This window comes from Oncorhynchus kisutch, linkage group LG20, assembly GCF_002021735.2.
Source record: "Oncorhynchus kisutch isolate 150728-3 linkage group LG20, Okis_V2, whole genome shotgun sequence".
NCBI classification, from domain to species: domain Eukaryota; kingdom Metazoa; phylum Chordata; class Actinopteri; order Salmoniformes; family Salmonidae; genus Oncorhynchus; species Oncorhynchus kisutch.
The window spans coordinates 18,702,810-18,721,113 of record NC_034193.2 but is presented as its reverse complement, the minus strand read 5'-3'; the positions used below and the strand labels follow the sequence as shown (position 1 = coordinate 18,721,113).

General features: G+C 45.4%; 1 protein-coding gene across 2 annotated transcripts in view; it reads left to right on the top strand.

The window, feature by feature from the left end:
• The window catches only part of LOC109865402 (thyroid hormone receptor alpha), a 174,362-nt gene that overhangs the window by 75,047 nt on the left and 81,011 nt on the right, over nucleotides 1–18,304 (top strand). For both annotated transcript variants that reach the window (XM_020453544.2, XM_031799090.1), the window contains one exon: nucleotides 1,011–1,086. The gene's annotated coding sequence lies outside the window, so the exon portion shown is untranslated. The remainder of the gene's footprint in view (nucleotides 1–1,010; nucleotides 1,087–18,304) is intronic.

The following is an 18,304-nucleotide window of genomic DNA, read 5'->3' as shown; positions in this document are numbered from 1 at the left end:
AGAGTTCCATGTCTTTCATTTTTTTTGGCCCAATTAATTAACAGTAATGCAAACGACGCTGTAAAGGCCTGGGATCTACAACAACAGGAGTCCTGTTTTCACAAGAGCTGATTACATAATCAGATTAAGCCCCATATCTAAGAGCCCAGATCTGAATTCCCAGGCCCCAGCCAGCTAGCTCGCTGTGCTACTTTTCCCTTAAGACTTATCCCCACACCAGTGGGCCGCCAGGGTTTTATGTTAATGTCTGCTCTAGTGTTATCAACGACATCTTTATCGTTCTAGATTGTTGCTCTGTGAGAAGGTGTTGGAAGTTCACGGTTAGCCATTGTTATGTAAATGCCAGCTGAAAAGTACCAGTGGCCTGAGATATAGATGCCGGGCCCGCGACACAGATGCCGGGCCCGCGACACAGATGCCGGGCCCGCGACACAGATGCTGGCCCGCGTCGACGGAAACAGAAAAGTCTGGTGTAAATCCTCAGCAAACATGCAGGAATGTCTATTTCCGAACACGTTGTTGTTCTGCGTAGCACAGTCTGTGGCCCCATTAAGCAGGCTTTGCATGGGCCACGGATACGACCGCAGGCAACAGGTATGGCGGACATTAGCAGCAGATTAGAGCAGAGTACTACAGGCGGTAGGGAGATTGAGAACGTGCGTGTTAATGCTTGCCTCTGGAGCTTGGAGCTACAGTAACATGGCGCTATTACAGGAGAGAAGCACGGAGAGGGGAGATCCATAGAGAGAGCTGTGTCGTGTCCGTTGTTTGGAGCTGTGTTGTGCTGTAAATAGATGGGGGAAACCTATAGTAGACACGTTTAATGTCTGCATGCGGGACATAGTCTTGTTAGAGAGTAGAAGAGAGTAAGAGTCTTGTCCCTATTCGTCTGTGTACTGCCTTCCTTGCACTGTTTGTTTTCCATATGCTTGTATCCCTCCCCTCCCACTGTGCTGTACCTCCACTCCTTCTCGCCCTCTTCTGAACAATCGTCTGTTTATTTCTCACAGGGCGGAGGCCAACGGTCACACAGAACAAACTACAGGCCTGGGGATATCATTAACCTCCACACACAACAGGATACTGGTAGGTTTTACTGGCTGCTTCTCGCCCCCTATAGCTATATGCGGTATGTCTGTGTACTGTACGCACACATACATGCACACGGATGTAGAGGTCTGCGCGGGGCTGATTTCTTCATCCGCTCCAGCAAGAATTGGTCCCGAACCCGACCGCAGTCCTGCAAATGTTATTTTAGGCATACTGTATGTGATGCAGCTTGCTTGGCAGCCATAGTCCTAGCAATTTTGCACCTTATAGGCAATATCAAAATGTGCCAAAAAATAGGCTTTACCAGAGATTCTCACGTGGCCCATTACACGATATGGCCAAAAGGATGTGGACACCCCTTCAAATTAGTGGTTTCGGCTATTTCAGCCACACCCATTGCTGACAGGTGTATAAAATCGAGCACAAAGCCATGCAATCTCTATAGACAAACATTGGCAGTAGAATGGCCTTACTGAAGAGCACAATGACTTTCAACGTGGCACCGTCATAGGATGCAACCTTTCCGACAAGTCAGTTTGTCAAATTTCTGCCCTGGTCAACTAAGTGTGGTTTTTGTGAAGGAGCAACAACGGCTCAGCCGCGAAGTGGTAGGACACACAAGCTCACAGAACGGGACCGCGAGGGCTGTCCTCGGTTGCAACACTCACTACCGAAGCAACATCAGCACAAGAACTGTTCGTCAGGAGCTTCATGAAATGGGTTTCCATGGCCGAGCAGCTGCACACAAGTCTAAGATCACCATGCACAATGCCAAGCATCAGCTGGAGTAGTGTAAAGCTGGACTCTAGAGCAGTGGAAACACCTTCTCTGGAGTGATAAATTACTCTTCACCATTTATATTTATTTATTTAACTAGGTAAGTCCGTTAAGAACAAATTCTTATTTACAATGACAGCCTACCCGGGCCAAAACCAGACGATGCTGGGCCAATTGTGCTCCGCCTTATGGTACTCCCAATCATGGCTGGATGTAATGGAGCCTGGATTCGAACCAGGGACTGCAATGACGCCTCTTGCATTGAGATGCAGTGCCTTAGACTGCTGCGAATCTGGGAATGTGTATTTGACCATTAAAATTGGATTTGAATGGAAGCAAGTCCGCGCAGCAATGTTCCAACATCTAGTGGAAAGCCTTCCCAGAAGAGTGGAGGCTATTGTAGCAGCAAAGGGGGGGGGGGGGGGGTTCTTCATTCTTCACGACTGTCTTGGTGTGTTTGCAAGCCCTGCCACATCGGACGAACAATAAGACAACTGTTTCCAAGTAGCTTAAGCTGCGGGACAAAAATATATTTTAATTTGAATGTTGTCTGTCTGACCTCCCGTCCGCTTCCGCACTGCGAGGGGTCAGCCCTCCACACAGATGCACATAAACATATGTGTACACACACACACACACACACACACACACACACACACACACACACACACACACACACACACACACACACACACACACACACACACACACACACACACACACTCAGGCAGTATAACTTATAGCCCAGTCTACAGTAAGATGTATCGACTCCCACTGATGGAATGCCAAGTATTTCCAAATAGGGTCTTATGCTGCCTTCATCCTAATGTGAAAATATGTACGATTCTCTGTCTGTCTCTCCATCTGTCTCTCTGTCTCTCTCTCTCTCTGTCTCTGTCTCTCCTTCTGTCTCTCCATCTCTCCATCTGTCTCTCTGTCTCTGTCTCTCTGTCTCTGTCTCTCTGTCTCTGTCTCTCCTTCTGTCTCTCCATCTCTCCATCTGTCTCTGTCTCTCTGTCTCTGTCTCTCTGTCTCTGTCTCTCCTTCTGTCTCTCCATCTCTCCATCTCTCCATCTGTCTCTGTCTCTCTGTCTGTCTCTCTCTGTCTGTGTCTCTCTCTCTCTCTCTCTCTCTCTCTCTCTCTTTCCAGAATGGCGTGTGTGTTTGCAGTGTGGTGTTAAAGTCAGGGTCCTGATATTAACGGTAACTGTTCCCACCAGCCCAGGGCAGGAAATCAAAGAGGCACATTCCCAGCATTCCATGGTGTGTCCCTGAGCCGGGGCCTTGTGTGTCTGCCCGACTCACACCCCCAACTCCCACACTGGAATATGGGAATATTATGGGATCACTGTGTCTAGGGATACATAAATCCAAATTCCCTGTCTAGTGTTTTTGTTTTTACCGGCATTGCAATTTAAGACTTTCACTTTGCGTCTCGATACAGTGTCTGGTGGAACTGTAGTAAACATTAAGACAGGACAGTTTAGAACTATAATGCAGGTTGAATTTTGACATTTGTGTCCTACGTGGACTTTTCTCTTCATGAGTTGAATTTGAATTGAATATGCTAGGTGTTAGCTTTTCTCCGTGAATAACATGGTACAATTAGCCACCTGGCTACCACAACCAGCTGACAAGCGTGATTATTTCCGAGCCAATTAAAAGCATTAACGTAGCTGGGCGTGGTCAAACACTTTTTGGACCACACCCGACTTGAATGCGCAGTTACTGAAGATTCGGAGCTTTATCACCTTAGTGTACACCACCTGACTGCATAGTAATGAGGGTACATGACAAGACCAAAAGGCTCTTTTGCTCATTTTTATATATGATGTGTGAATATGTTGTAAAGACCTCCTGTATATGTATTCTGTAAAAGCACATGGATGTGTGTGAAACGCATAATCCGAAACGTATGTATGTGAAAACGTGCCTTTGGAATTTTGTCCAACTTTTAGTAGCCTAGTCAAGGATTCACCATGCAATATACGGTATATTGGCACACTTCACTGGTTACAGACCAAGCGGAATGACCTAGACCTTGATTTTGGAGGTTCAAAATATCCCCCTGGTGGCCAAGTTGACCTATTTGTAATTGGCTGATGTGGAATTTGTTACAGAGAGAAAGTTTCAACCTTAGGTTTAAGTAAGTTGTCGTTGGTTTGGCTCCACAGAGTTGAAATGGAATTGAACTCTACCCAGGTTATAATGCCAGTCTGACAGTGTTTTTGTTACTGGCTGTTGTTGGAGCACCTCTCCTCTCCTCTCCTCTCCTCTCCTCTCCTCTCCTCTCCTCTCCTCTCCTCTCCTCTCCTCTCCTCTCCTCTCCTCTCCTCTCCTCTCCTCTCCTCTCCTCTCCTCTCCTCTCCCCCTCTCCTCTCCTCTCCTCTCCTCTCCCCCTCTCCTCTCCTCCTCTCCTCTCCTCTCCTCTCCTCTCCTCTCCTCTCCTCTCCTCTCCTCTCCTCTCCTCTCCTCTCCTCTCCTCTCCTCTCCTCTCCTCTCCTCTCCTCTCCTCTCCTCTCCTCTCCTCTCCTCTCCTCTCCTCTCCTCTCCTCTCCCCCTCTCCTCTCCTCTCCTCTCCCCCTTTCCTCTCCTCTCCAGCTGGGTAAATGGGAGAGCGAGAGAGAGGGAGGGAGAAAGGGACAGAAGTGTGTAATCACAGTGTAATGCTGGTGAACGAATTAGGAAAGAGGCGGAAACAGGCGGAACATTGATCTGAGGATTGTTGGACAGATGTTGGGTGGGTAATACATCTTAATGGCTGCAGCGGAGTGGTACATAAGCTTTCAGCAAATGCCGTTTGAGTCAGCAACTAGGAGGGATGGTGAAGACAGTGGGGGGTTGAAACATTGAGCCCGTTTAGGAAGCATTAGAATGGCCATTTTGGCCATGGCCAGAGATGGCTGTGGGACTGAAGGTGAATGGTTTGCTTTTCCGTCTTCATTTAACTGGGTCCTCGTGGGGAATGTTAGACATCTGCACGTACAGTAATACCTACGGATGGGTTTCACCATTTGAAGTAATGTCATATGCCTATTTGATGGATGTGGCAAGTGGACGCCACTAAAAGTACTCTTTGTATAGCGTGAACTGTGTCCTACTGTGACATTAGGGATAGGGGTAACTATCGTTCTCTTCAGATTTTTGGGGGGTCAAGAGTAACCGACGCTGCCGTCAATGACAGTGAGATGTATTTACTATCCTCCTATAGGAGGAGATACTTGGTCATTCGAGAGAGAAAAGGGGAAGCTGAATGTGTCTGGGGGATCATTTAGAAGGTGTGTTTTGCCTGAACGATGGGGGGAGGAGGACGTAAGGGGGTTGTATGGTGTTACAAGACATCAGAAGCTCACGCTTTAGGATTTCGAGGAGGGTGGGGTGTTAGGTAGAGGCGTATGCAGCAGCCCCCGGAATCCCAGAGTCCCATTGCTGGGTTACAGGCGAACATTCTTAACACCTCATGAATCTCACCTGTTGCGGCAAGGCTGCTGCTGACAAAGTCTGCAGTGTTTGTGCACACATGTACGTGTCGTGCACACGCGCTAACGTTCATACACACACGCATCGCCCGCATGTGTCGTGCACACCCACGTAGGCCTACAGTCAAACATGTGTCGTGCACACGCACGTAGGCCTACAGTCAAACATGTGTCGTGCACACCCACGTAGGCCTACAGTCAAACATGTGGTTTCCATATGTTGGATGTGTTGGATACCGTTCCATTGTTTTCATTCCAGCCAATACAACGAGCCTTCCTCCTATAGCTCCTCCCACCAGCCTCTTCTGACTCATACACACGGCACGCACGAGCGCTCTCACACACACACACACACACACACACACACACATACACACGTGCACGCATGCTCATCGCACACACACACACAGACACACTCTCTCAGCAGCAAGATTGGTGCAGAATTGAAATGATTGAGCTCATTCTTTGATAGATAATCTGTTGGGCTCCATTATTCAAACAAAGTTAATCCCGAAATGAATACTGGTGCTGGGCAAATAATCAAACCACTAAATAAGGAATCATATTATAACAGACAGGCAGACAGAAAGACAGGCAGACAGAAAGAAAGACAGACAGACAGAGAGACAAACAGACAGACAATCTGGCTACAGTTGAAGTCAGAAGTTTACATACACTTATGTTGGAGTCATTAAAACTCGTTTTTCAACCACTCCACAAATTTCTTGTTAACAAACTATAGTTTTGGCAAGTCAGTTAGGACATCTACTTTGTGCATGACACAAGTAATTTTTCCAACAACTGTTTACAGACAGATTATTTCACTTATAATTCACTGTATCACAATTCCAGTGGGTCAGAAGTTTACCTGCACTAAGTTGACTGTGCCTTTAATAAACAGCTTGGAAAAGTCCAGAAAATGATGTCATGGCTTTAGAAGCTTCTGATAGGCTAATTGACAAAATTTGAGTCAATTGTAGGTGTACCTGTGGATGTATTTCAAGGCCTATTTTCAATCTCAGTGCCTCTTTGCTTGACATAATGGGAAAATCAAAAGAAATCAGCCAAGACCTCAGAAAAAAAATTGTAAACCTCCACACATCTGGTTCATCCTTGGGAGCAATTTCCAAATGCCTGAAGGTACCACGTTCATTTGTACAAACAATAGTGAGCAAGTATAAACAACATGGGACTATGCAGCCGTCATACCGCTCAGGAAGGAGACGCGTTTTGTCTCCTAGAGATGAACGTACTATGGTGCGAAAAGTGCAAATCAATCCCCGAACAACAGCAAAGGACCTTGTGAAGATGCTGGAGGAAACAGGTACAAAAGTATCTATATCCACAGTAAAACGAGTCCTATATCGCCATAACCTGAAATGCTGCTCAGCAAGGAAGAAGCCAATGCTCCAAAACCACCATAAAAAAAGCCAGACTACGGTTTACAACTGCACATGGGGACAAATATCGTACTTTTTGGAGAAATGTCCTCTGGAACAAAAATAGAACTGTTTGGCCATAATGACCATCGTTATGTTTGGAGGAAAAACAGGGAGTCTTGCAAGTCAAAGAACACCATCCCAACCATGAAGCACAGGGGTGTCACCATCATGTTGTGAGGGTGCTTTGCTGCAGGAGGAACTGGTGCACTTCACAAAATAGATGGCATCATGAGGTAGGACAATTATGTGGATATATTGAAGCAACATCTCAAGACATCAATCAGGAAGTTAAAGCTTGGTCACAAATGGGTCTTCTAAATGACCCCAAGCATACTTCCAAAGTTGTTGCAAAATGGCTTAAGGACAACAAAGTCAAGGTATTGGAGTGGCCATCACAATGCCCTGACCTCAATCCTATAGAGTATTTGTGGGCAGAACTGAAAAAGCTTGTGCGAGCAAGGAGGCCTACAAACCTGACTCAGTTACACCAGCTCTGTCAAGGCTCTCTGGAAGGCTACCCAAAACGTTTGACCCAAGTTAAACAATTTAAAGGCAATGCTACCAAATACTAATTGAGTGTATGTAAACTTCTGACCAACTGGGAATGTGATGAAAGAAATAAAAACTGAAATAAATCATTCTCTCTACTATTATTCTGACATTTCACATTCTTAAAATAAAGTGGTGATCCTAACTGACCTAAGACAGGGATTTTTTACTAGGAATAAATGTCAGGAATTGATGTCAGAAAAACGGAGTTTAAATATATTTGGCTAAGGTGTATGTAAACTTCTGACTTCAGCTGTACATGATGATTTATAACAAGGGTAGGCAACTAGATTTGGCCACTGTCTGAGTGGCTGGTCGAGGGACCGGAACATAATTATAATAATTTGTACACTGCAAATTCACCACAACTAAACCCAAAAAGAGATTGTATTTGAAAATGACAATTTCATACCTTAATTACATTGAGACACAGCCACGTCTCTTTTTACATTTTTATTCGTGGGAATACTTCGGAACAGATTTCCTAAATTAAACACATTTTCAGCTGAATTCCTGGTGATTTTGCAGTTTTCTTTTTAACAAAGAAAGTTTTTACCAGACTTTTGGTCCCCCGGCTGCCATTTGCCGACCCCTGACCTATAACCTATATATGACCTCTAACTGTTTAAGTGTACAGTATTTGGGTCAAGAGAGTGATGCCCCTTCTGATTTATTCTCAACAGGCCTGGTATGGAGGCAAGCAGCTTACTTTTTCACAGAAAATAAACTGAAGAGCATTCCAACCTGGACAGAATATTGTAAAGGCCTGGTATTGAACACGAGGCATTTTACTGTTAACTTGTCAGCGACAGCCTGGCATCATGCTTTAGATTCACCCTTTGTGTGTGTGTGTGTGTGTGTGTGTGTGTGTGTGTGTGTGTGTGTGTGTGTGTGTGTGTGTGTGTGTGTGTGTGTGTGTGTGTGTGTGTGTGTGTGTGTGTGTGTGTGTGTGTGTGTGTGTGTGAACGTGCAGACCTATACATGACCCATGGAAACAGGCACTGGAGGCACTGTGGATCAATGTCGTTAGCTAATCGATAGATACCCTACCGTCTGGTCTCCTTAAACTGCTCCACAGTGACCCCATATTATAAAAAGTGTTACTGCACTATAAACAGTGTCGAAACAGCAGGTGGACATGTGCAAGGCTCTAATATGCCTGATATATCTCATGGTGGTCGCTATGAAACGCTGCCTTTTACCGTAATAATCATGCTTAATGGATTCCATCCAACAGATTCCAACATTTCAAATAAATGATTTTAGTTTCCTACCACGACACAGGGGTTCTTTTTTTCACCACAAAATTGGTCACACTTCTGATCCTAGCAAGAGAATGTCACCATGGCAATGTGGTTGTGTAATATAATTGGATGACCCGTGTTGTAGGTAGGATACAGCAATTTACTTAAACAAAACATAATGTTGTACCAGCCAGAGGAGGCTGGTGGGAGGAGCTATAGGAGGACAGGCTCATTGTAATGGATGGAATTTAATAAATGGAACGCAGTCCAACATGTGGTTTCCATATGTTTGATAATACCGTTCCATTGATTCCATTCCAGTCTTTACAATAAGCCCATCCTCCTATAGCTCATTCCACCAGCCTCCACTGGTACCAGCCTAACATTTACTAGCAACACTTCCTATGTTGGTTTTTCTCTATTTCTTTTGTAGGCTAATGGTGCTGGGTTTATCAAGGACATAATAGCATATGGCCTCAGTGAACTGCTGAATAGCTGGGATGTTGTCTATAAGCATGTATCTGTCCTTCTAGATTCCCTGTATGTTTGGCTTTGGGTTCCTGTGTGGTCCAAACAGCTTACTGTGTGTACGCTGGTCTTACCTTCCCTTATGTGCGGATGTGTGTGTGCGTGTCTGTGACGTGCAGGCTTTTGCTTCGACCCTGCTCTAACACAGCACATTTTGCTAATGAGCTACTCATCAGGCTCTGATTAGCTGAACCAGGTGTGTTAGAACAGAGCAGGATCTCCAGCCTGCCTACAGCAGCTCTTCAGGCAGAGGGTTGCCCCAGCCACACCCCTCTCCTCTCCCCCTTTCACATGCTCACGCAGATCACACAGAGCAGGATCTCCCAGTAAGGGCAGGTCAAAGCCACCCATGCACATACTCTCTCACACACACACACACACACACCTCTTTCAAGCCACACACACACTATCACAACAGTAAACAGTCGCGGCCTCAAACCATACACACACGACCCCACACACACACCTCCCCTCACTCACACACTGGCAGTCAGGCAAGCAGGATAAAGAACAGTACGGTTTGTAAAGTACTGTTTGTGGACCCTCTCCTCTCCCAGTTCGAGGCATTCACTACACTGGAGCGGTTGTAGTGGTTGTATGTCTGTACACACTGGTTGTGCAAAGATATACATTATGTGCATTAAAGTGGAAAAGACTCCAAAGAGCCAGGCTGTGGCTGCCTGACTAATGGTGCCTGTACAGCAAACTTTACATATGCTGCTGCTACTCTGTTTATTATATATCCTGATTGCCTAGTCACTTTTACCCCTACCTACATGTACATATTGTATTACCACAATTACCCCGTACCCCTGCACATTGACTCGGTACTGGGGCTCCTTGTATATAGCCTCGTTATTGCTTTAAATCTGTTACTGTTTCCTTTTTTATTTACCTACATTTTGTCTTACTTTTTAACTCTGCACAGCCGGGAATGGGCTCGCAAGTAAGCATTTCACTGTTGTATTTGGCGCATGTGACCAATACAATTTGATTTGAGGCTAAACTCCAGTAGGAAGTGTATAGAAGCGTTAGCGCCTAGCGGGCTAGCGGTTTACTTCTCCCTTTCACAGCCCATTGATTGTACCCTCCTCCCTGTGCAATATGCCACTCTGCAATAAGAAATGGTTTCCTGGTTAACAGACCAGCGCTGCCAGTATAGAGTGTGTACTGTATAGATGTGTCCTAGCTAGAAGAATTCAGTCCACACCTCATGTCATGTAAGCAACCTTTTTAGCCTTGCTAATACGGAGGATCGAATACATTAGGGGGAAAACATCCAAACTGTTGATGACCCGCCACCACACCTTTGCGACTGTTTTTGCTTGTTTGCGTGCGTGTGTACGTGCACATACGTGCGTGCTGATGTGGGCGAGCTTGCGTATGTGTTTATTTGCAGCGGCACGCACAAGCGAGGCCCAGTTTTGCTGCCTGTCTGTGGTTCAACCCAAACCCAGTCATTTCCCCTTGGGATTTCATCTCTATTTTCGGAATGTCAAAAATCCCCTTTTGATGCTTATTTGAGGCCTATTTGCTTTCTCTCCGCTGCCCAGATCATATTAATGAGTTCTAGCGTTGAAGGTGGTACGTAATCAACCCTCTCGACCGGCGGTGTGTGTCAACAAGGTGGTTGTTCGGTGGTAATGCCTAACCTATAGCATTCACATGTTTATGTACCTTAGAAACACTCCCCTCTACTCTGCCTGTTTTGACATGCTGTTTCCATTGGCTTGGTTCCACGCCATAACGTCATATAGCCTTAATGTGGATGAAACTAGCAAAATAGAGAGCGTATTGTATTAAAATATTAATCTTCCTCCCACACATGTTGGAAAATTAGATTGTTTATCCTGCCCATACATTGCCAAAGAGAAGTTGATCATTCAATCTGAGACAATTGTTTTGAACTCCCTCTCTCCTTCTCTTATGGCGGGAAGGTTAATGCCTTCACATCTCCCCTCTCCTCTACTCCTCCTTCTGCTCCATCCCATACTCCTCCTCACATGGCCACCATCATCTCACTTCATTAATAAAACACTGCTTTCCTGATGTAAAATCCTTGTTTGTTGAGAGAGCTGGTTCTGCAGTCGACCCAAAAAACAGCTACCACACGTGTCTGTGTGCTTGCGTGCCCGCGAGTGTGTGTGCGGGCGCTTATTTGTGCGAGCATTCATTCAACCACACATACAGGTGTTTTCTTCCCAAATTATTTACTGCCCGTTATAGCCTCAAATGTGACAGACTGTAAATATTCCTACTTTGCTTTTTAATACCAAAATGTGCAACATTTCAGGAACGTTTATGTTTTTAAGATCCCTACCCCTCGAGGGAAATAATAACTTCTTTGTTACACTGCCAAAATGTGTTGCGCCGCTTTCTCCATCCATACGAAGCAGGAAACCAGCGTTTTGGGGAAATGACCAGCTGCGTTACAGTATTCACCTGGGTGACTGGCGAGTGTTGATGACATCATTCTCACACATGCTGAGCAGTTATTAAAATCAGTTATTTTTTCTATAAAATGGCTCTTGAATGTGACAGTTGTCTGACCATTGTCATAAACTCAAGGTTGTAAATGTCTGAGGTGGGAGGCGGAATAGTGCAGCAATTAAGAGTTGCTCTAGTGCTGTACAGCCAGTTCTCTGTTCTCTGGACTGTGCTGATAGCCCAATACACGGGACATGGATTGCAAATCTTAGGCATGTTTTTTTTGCTAGGTTTAGATCTGCTAATTCAGATTCACAGATCAATCAAGTCAATGGACTGCTTGGTTACTCACTTTACATGCCAAAGGTTCACATAGAGATAAAATAATGAATGGCGAGCCTACGAAGTTCAATAGGACTTGGTTAGTAAGTTGTGTTGTGTAGATACTCTTTTACCACATTCATCGTAGGCCATTTTGACACTGTAATGAGACATTGTCCACAAACACAGGTCTTACGATCAGCTTTCAGCAGCACAACCGCGACCCAAACTCCCAAAGTGACTACAGGAAACTGACCCCGGGGTCTTTGCTTAGCTGAGCCTCCTGTGGTGATGAGGATTAGTGCTGGGTGACTATATATCAGGGCCGTTACTGTCTATCTGTTTAATCAGCGAATTACTCTGATTACTGATTACGCATTGTGCCCCAGAGACAAGGCTACATGGAGAGAGTCACCAGGCCATCTCTCTGTTTTCTTTCTCTCCTTCCCCCTTTCGTCTCACCCCCCTCCCCCGTTTCTTTTTTTCTGCTTCCCCTTAAGGCGTCAGCATGCTTCAATTCAGCTGGCGGCTAGCCGAAGTCGGCTGGGCGAACTGAACTAGTGTGCTCACATGCTCCCTTCGACGACTGTTGCTTAGGAACGAGGAAAAAATCGGCAATAGTACTGTTTGTCTGTTTCGAGACGCCGTAGCCAGTATTCACTTCCTCAAAATAGTCCGAATGAATCGAAGATAACTCAAGAAATCTGTCATTAATTTTGACGTTTTTGCAGAGGAGATCTTAGTCGCGCAATATTACATCTAACTAAGATTTTGGTGCATTATTTCTCAATGAAAAAATGTGTGTGAAAAGGAGTCATCTCTACATCCCTACAGTTGACTGACAAAGGGGACTCCCAAACTTCGGCTGGCCTCGAGAAAAATTTCTGGGTGCCGGAACAGCTGACAAAACCCTTACCGAAGTTCAAAACAAACAAAAACGCCACAAAATGTCATCATATTATATGCACGAACTCTTCCGAACTGTTTTGGCTGGAAAGCATGCGAAATGACTTTACTCTCGCTCTCTGACTCTTCCACCATTTATCTTTTCGCCTCTCTATCTTTAACAATCATTTGTCCCATCTCTCCCTCTCCCTTTCTCCTTCATTTCTCCTCTGCCGCTCTTCGGGATGAGAACCCCCCCCCCCCCCCCCACCACCACACTTTTAATTAGCATAATTGATGGTTTCCGTGCCGCTCTTACCTATGCTTCTGGCTGGTGTGTGTGACACTGGGGAAACAAATTACCGTTCTTTGCGTAGGAGCAGTTCCTGCTCGGAAGGATTAGGGTCATTACATGGCAAGCGGAACTGGAATTCCAACCCAGTGCATTAAAGCCTTAAACTTTAACCTACATCAAATACCCAAAGAGCAGAAAAACAAACAACTGCGTAATTAGTGGGTTTCCCAGATTTACGGGGCAATCTGAAATCAAAAGCGGTTGCCGAGCCATAGGACCCATTGCATGCATTTTAAGATCCCACTCCCAAATAGCCACCCATTTTGTCTAGACAAAACAATGCTACAAACAAACATTCCAGAACTTTGAGAGACAATGTAGTCGTCGGCTCACAACTTAAACGTCAATAAAGTTAGCTGAAGATGGGGAATTGCGAATTCCCTTGTGTGCTTATGCACAAAGGGTTATGTGTTTGCACACTGTGTAAATGGGGATCTTTACATTACCACAATATCGTTTCTGCAAATCTAAACGACGGAAGCAGAAGCAGAACTGACAAGCAGAATGAACAACAGACAGAAACCACATACTACGGACCTATGGACGGCTCGTCACGGAGGTGAGGAGTGGTGTCAAGATGGATAGCTCTTACAGGTGGTCTCACCGTTAAAGACAGTGGACACAGGGTGGGCCCTTAGAAGAAGCCACAAAATATGGACACGTGGATATACATAAAGGAACCATTGTCCATTGAAACAGAGGTAATTAGTTTTGTTTTCTGTGCATCTGTGAAACTATTTGACTGTGTCTTTCCTTTGACAATCTGCTTGTCAAGAACACTATGACTCATTCAGATCTTTCAGAGTCTGCCAATAAACATCAGTCGTCAGTAGACGGATTTATCGTCCCCCGGGGGGAAAGTGGTTTTGCTGCAAAATCATTCACAAGTAACAACAGACAAGTCAACAAATACATTAAACACAAGATACACCGTAGGAACATAAACAATAAGACGGGGTTCCCCAACTGGTAAGCCCGCAGGGTTTTTTATTTGGCCTCTCAAGTTTTCTGAGAAAAAATTACGAATAATAATATGTACTGTAAATAGGAAAATGTTTATTGTTGGACATAAGACTGTTAAAAACACCAGGAAATCAGCTCCAAATTATTTTAATTTAAGAAATCTGTTCCCAAGTCTTCCCACGCATAATAGAGAGACACGTGATCGTATACAAATGTAAGCAAGGTTTGAAATTATTATATTTTGGTGAAAAAATATATCTGTTTGGACTTCTTGCAGTCAATTTGGAGTCTACAAATTATTAGTAATTATGTTCCGGCCCCCCGACCATCCGCTCAAGAACAAATCGGCCCGCGGCTGAGTCTAGTTGATGATCCCTGCTCTAAGATAATACATGAGACATTGCTGAAACATCTCAAGGATGATCAGTGGAAACAGGATGCACCTGAGCTCAATTTCAGGTCTCATATTAAAGGGTCTGAATACTTATAATACTTATATAAGGTATTTCTGTTATTTAAAAACATTTTTTTGCCCTTTCTCTCCCCAATTTCATGATATCGAATTGCGATCTTGTCTTGTCACTGCAACTCCCCAACTGGCTCGGGAGAGATGAAGGTCAAGTCATAAGTCCTCATAAACAAACCACGCTTCTTTACACCCGCCCGCTTAACCCGGAAGCCAGCTGCACCAATGTGCCAGAGGAAACACCATTCACCTGACGACCGAAGTCAGCCTGCAGGCGCCCGGCCCTCCACAAGGAGTCGCTAGAGCGCAATGAGCCAAGTAAAGCCCCCCCGGCCATAACCTCCCCTAACCTGGACAACGCTGGGCCAATTGTGCGCCACCCTATGGGACTTCCTGTTTTCACTTTGTCATTATAGGGTATTGTGTGTAGATTGATGAGGAAAAATTCATTTTAGAATAAGGCTGCAATGTAACAACGTGGAAAAAGTCAAGGAGTCTGATTACTTTCCGAACGCATTGCACATAAGACATTACACGTGGTTCCTGGGCAGGGTTCCCTTGAACAGAGGAATTACAGTAGGCCAGGAGAAGCATAGCATGTGTTGTGATGACCACTCTTGGTAGATATCCTCTTTGACACGTCCTAAATCTGATGATCAAGCAGTCGGTCTCATACACCGTTGATGTTACTATAGCGCCAAGGCTGTGTGGGTATGCACTGTGCAGCAGGCGCAAACCATGCAAACCTGAACTGCAGTTGCCATGCCCGATGCCAGCAGGCAGAAGCCACAACAAACAGGGAAATGTGTGCATGTCGGGGGTGTGTACCCCTCATGGCCAATCAGGATGTGTTCTTTAAACAGGATGTTGTCTTGTGGCACACGTGTTGCAGAAGCAAGGAAATCAATTCATGAGCAGCAGCCAGTCGGCAGAACGTACAGTAAGACTATTTGATACCGTTCAGTTCAATTCAGTTTCACTTGAATGGTGCTGCTACAATTGTATTTACATTACATTGACATTGTAGCCATTTAGCAGATGTCTGCCTAGCTCAAGGGTACATTGACAGGTTGTTCACCTAGTCGGCTCGGGGATTCGAACCAGCGACCTTCAACCGTGTGTTTGTGTGTGGGCGTGTGTTGACGAGTGGAGCGTGGGCAGAAGAGAGGAGGCCTGGCTTGATTGGCAGCGGCGGAAACACTCACCCAGCAGAGCAGTGAGCTAATCAGATCTTCCTCAGCTTATGCTTTGCATGCAGGCACAATGGCTTCTTTTCTCTGGGGCCCCACGCCGAGCCTGGTATTTCCTGCTCGGGGCAGGCTTTGCCCAGATTAGAGGAAATTGATGTAATGGGTTTGATTTAGTGGCTCAAAAGCCGACATCCATATGGAGGGCTGGACTCTTTCTCTCCCATCTCATTACCTCCCTCTCTCTTTCACTCTCCCTCTCACTCTCTCTCACTCCCTCTCACTCTCTTTCTCTCTCTCGCTCTCTTTCACTCTCTCTCGCTCTCTTTCACTCTCTCTCTCGCTTTCCTTCTCTCTCTCTCTCGCTTTCCTTCTCTCTCTCTCGCTCTCTTTCTCTCTTGCGCTCTCTCTCTCTCTCACATTCTCTCTCTCTTCCTCTCTTCTCTCTCCTCTCCCTCTCTCTCTGCAGAGATTAGGGAGAGAGACAGGAAGTCAATAAAGAGGTAAAGGTACACCTCAGGACAGTGGCAGTTCTAGCTTGTATGGCTCCCTGGGCGAACCCTCCCACTAATTGTAATATTTATTCAGACATTTGGAACAACACAAATAAATAATCATAACATATAAAACTATATAAATATACAAATATATACAAAAATAAGACACCTCAAACAAGAAACACAAATTAAAGTGCACAACTAATTGCATTAGTACTGTACATAGTTAGTGGTGCACTATTTGATAGATTCCCCCACTCCCCCTACCTCTGGCTTCCAGTGGGGAGACCTGAGGTCACCCTACCCTCGCCCCCTCCCCATCTTGTACTTCTGAGTGGGAGACCTTCCCAGGCAGTAGCCTGCCTAGCTCACAAACTAGAATCAGGGTGCCCACTCCGACAAGGTTAATTGACCCACAGTCCCACACAGTGACATGATATCATTGACGTGATGTGCAAATGAGCGATAGAAAACCAATCACGCAAATGTCACCGTTCAAAATTGTATATTTTGTTTTTTGTGAGGGCGCCCCATGCCGCCCTGGGCTGCTGCCCCTGTCGCCTTTACCTAAATCCGCTACTGCCTCAGAGACTCAGGCCGTACTGTTCAACTCCATTTAGCAGCACATAGCAGTTCTGCAATGCTTTCTAAAATGAAGGGCGTGCCTTGCCCAGTGATAACCCAAATGTACATTCATGGCACTGTACTGTCCAAACACTGACATTGATTCATGATTTGCATTGACAGTATAGAGTGCTTTGCACAAACTCAAAGAGCATTATGAGTCCATTTGTCCGCCTACAATGTGTAGTACCCACGTTCCTGTCATATTTGCCCACATTGGTGTAGTTTACAGAATGTTGGGCAGTGGTCCTTGCTTTAAAAGGCTGCTGTTATCTGGTATGGTATCTGCGTTGATGTTGTTGTTCCCTGTTTTCCTGGGCAGCAGACCAGGGGTTCCTCCCTATTGGCTATTAGTCCACATGTCAGATGTGTAGGTGCTGAGGTGTGTGTGGGTGGGTGTATGTGTTCTGTGGATGTGTGTTTATTATGTGTATGGGAGGTGTATATGTGTACAGATGAACCTATAGGTCTATTTGTGGTTTTGTAGACTTAGTCATGTCTTCACATCCATAGGAAGATGCTGGACTCCCCCACACAAACCAAACAACCACACACTTTACACTCTACTGTCTGTTTACGGCGTCTCCGTTTTAGCATATCCGTATGCTGGTGACAAAACTAGCCGTCAAGTTACAGTAGCTCGCCTCCGGTCGAACAAACAACCTCGAATGAATTACAATGTCGAAGACGCAGAGGCTCAATCGCCCAATGACACGGCTAACGGGTAACTCTGGAACCATTGAACTTTCTATTAATTGGCCTTAGATGTGCCTGGTGTAGCAAAACAGTTGCACACGCTAGTTAATGGTAATGACCCCTGGGCTTTAGCTTAATGAGCTATATAATTACATATACCAGTGCAATGTGATTAGCTATAGCATGCAGACACTAGGGTCAGTGAAAGGCCAGCTAGGGTGGCGCGGCGGAGGCTAGGGGACTTTCGCGACGAAAGCCAGGAAGGCTTAGATGTCCCCGATGCAGCAGTACGTTCCACAAGGTACCGCAGTGCTAAAGCGAACCCATCCATTGACTATGCATTTCTGGGGTCATTAATATAGCATCCAGCAGGCCCTCGTGACCTTGCATGCTCGCTCTCGTCTATACACTGAGTATACAAAACATTCCATGACATTGCGGTGAAGGCTATGATCCCTTATTGATGTCACTTGTTAAATCCACTTCAATTTGTGTAGATGAAAGGGAGGAGACAGGTTAAAGAACGATTTTTAAGCCTTGAGACAATTGAGACATGGATTGTGTATGTGTGCCATTCAGAGGGTGAATGGTCAAGACAAAAGAGTGTCTTTGAACTGGGTATGGTAGTAGGTGCCAGGCGCACCGGTTTGTGTCAAGAACTTCAACCCTGCTGGGTTTTTCACACTCAACAGTTTCCCGTGTGTGTCAAGAATGGTCCACCACCCAAAGGACATCCAGCCAACTTGACACAACTGTGGGAAGCTTTGGAGTCAACATGGGCCAGCATCCCTGTGGAACGCTTTCGACATCTTGT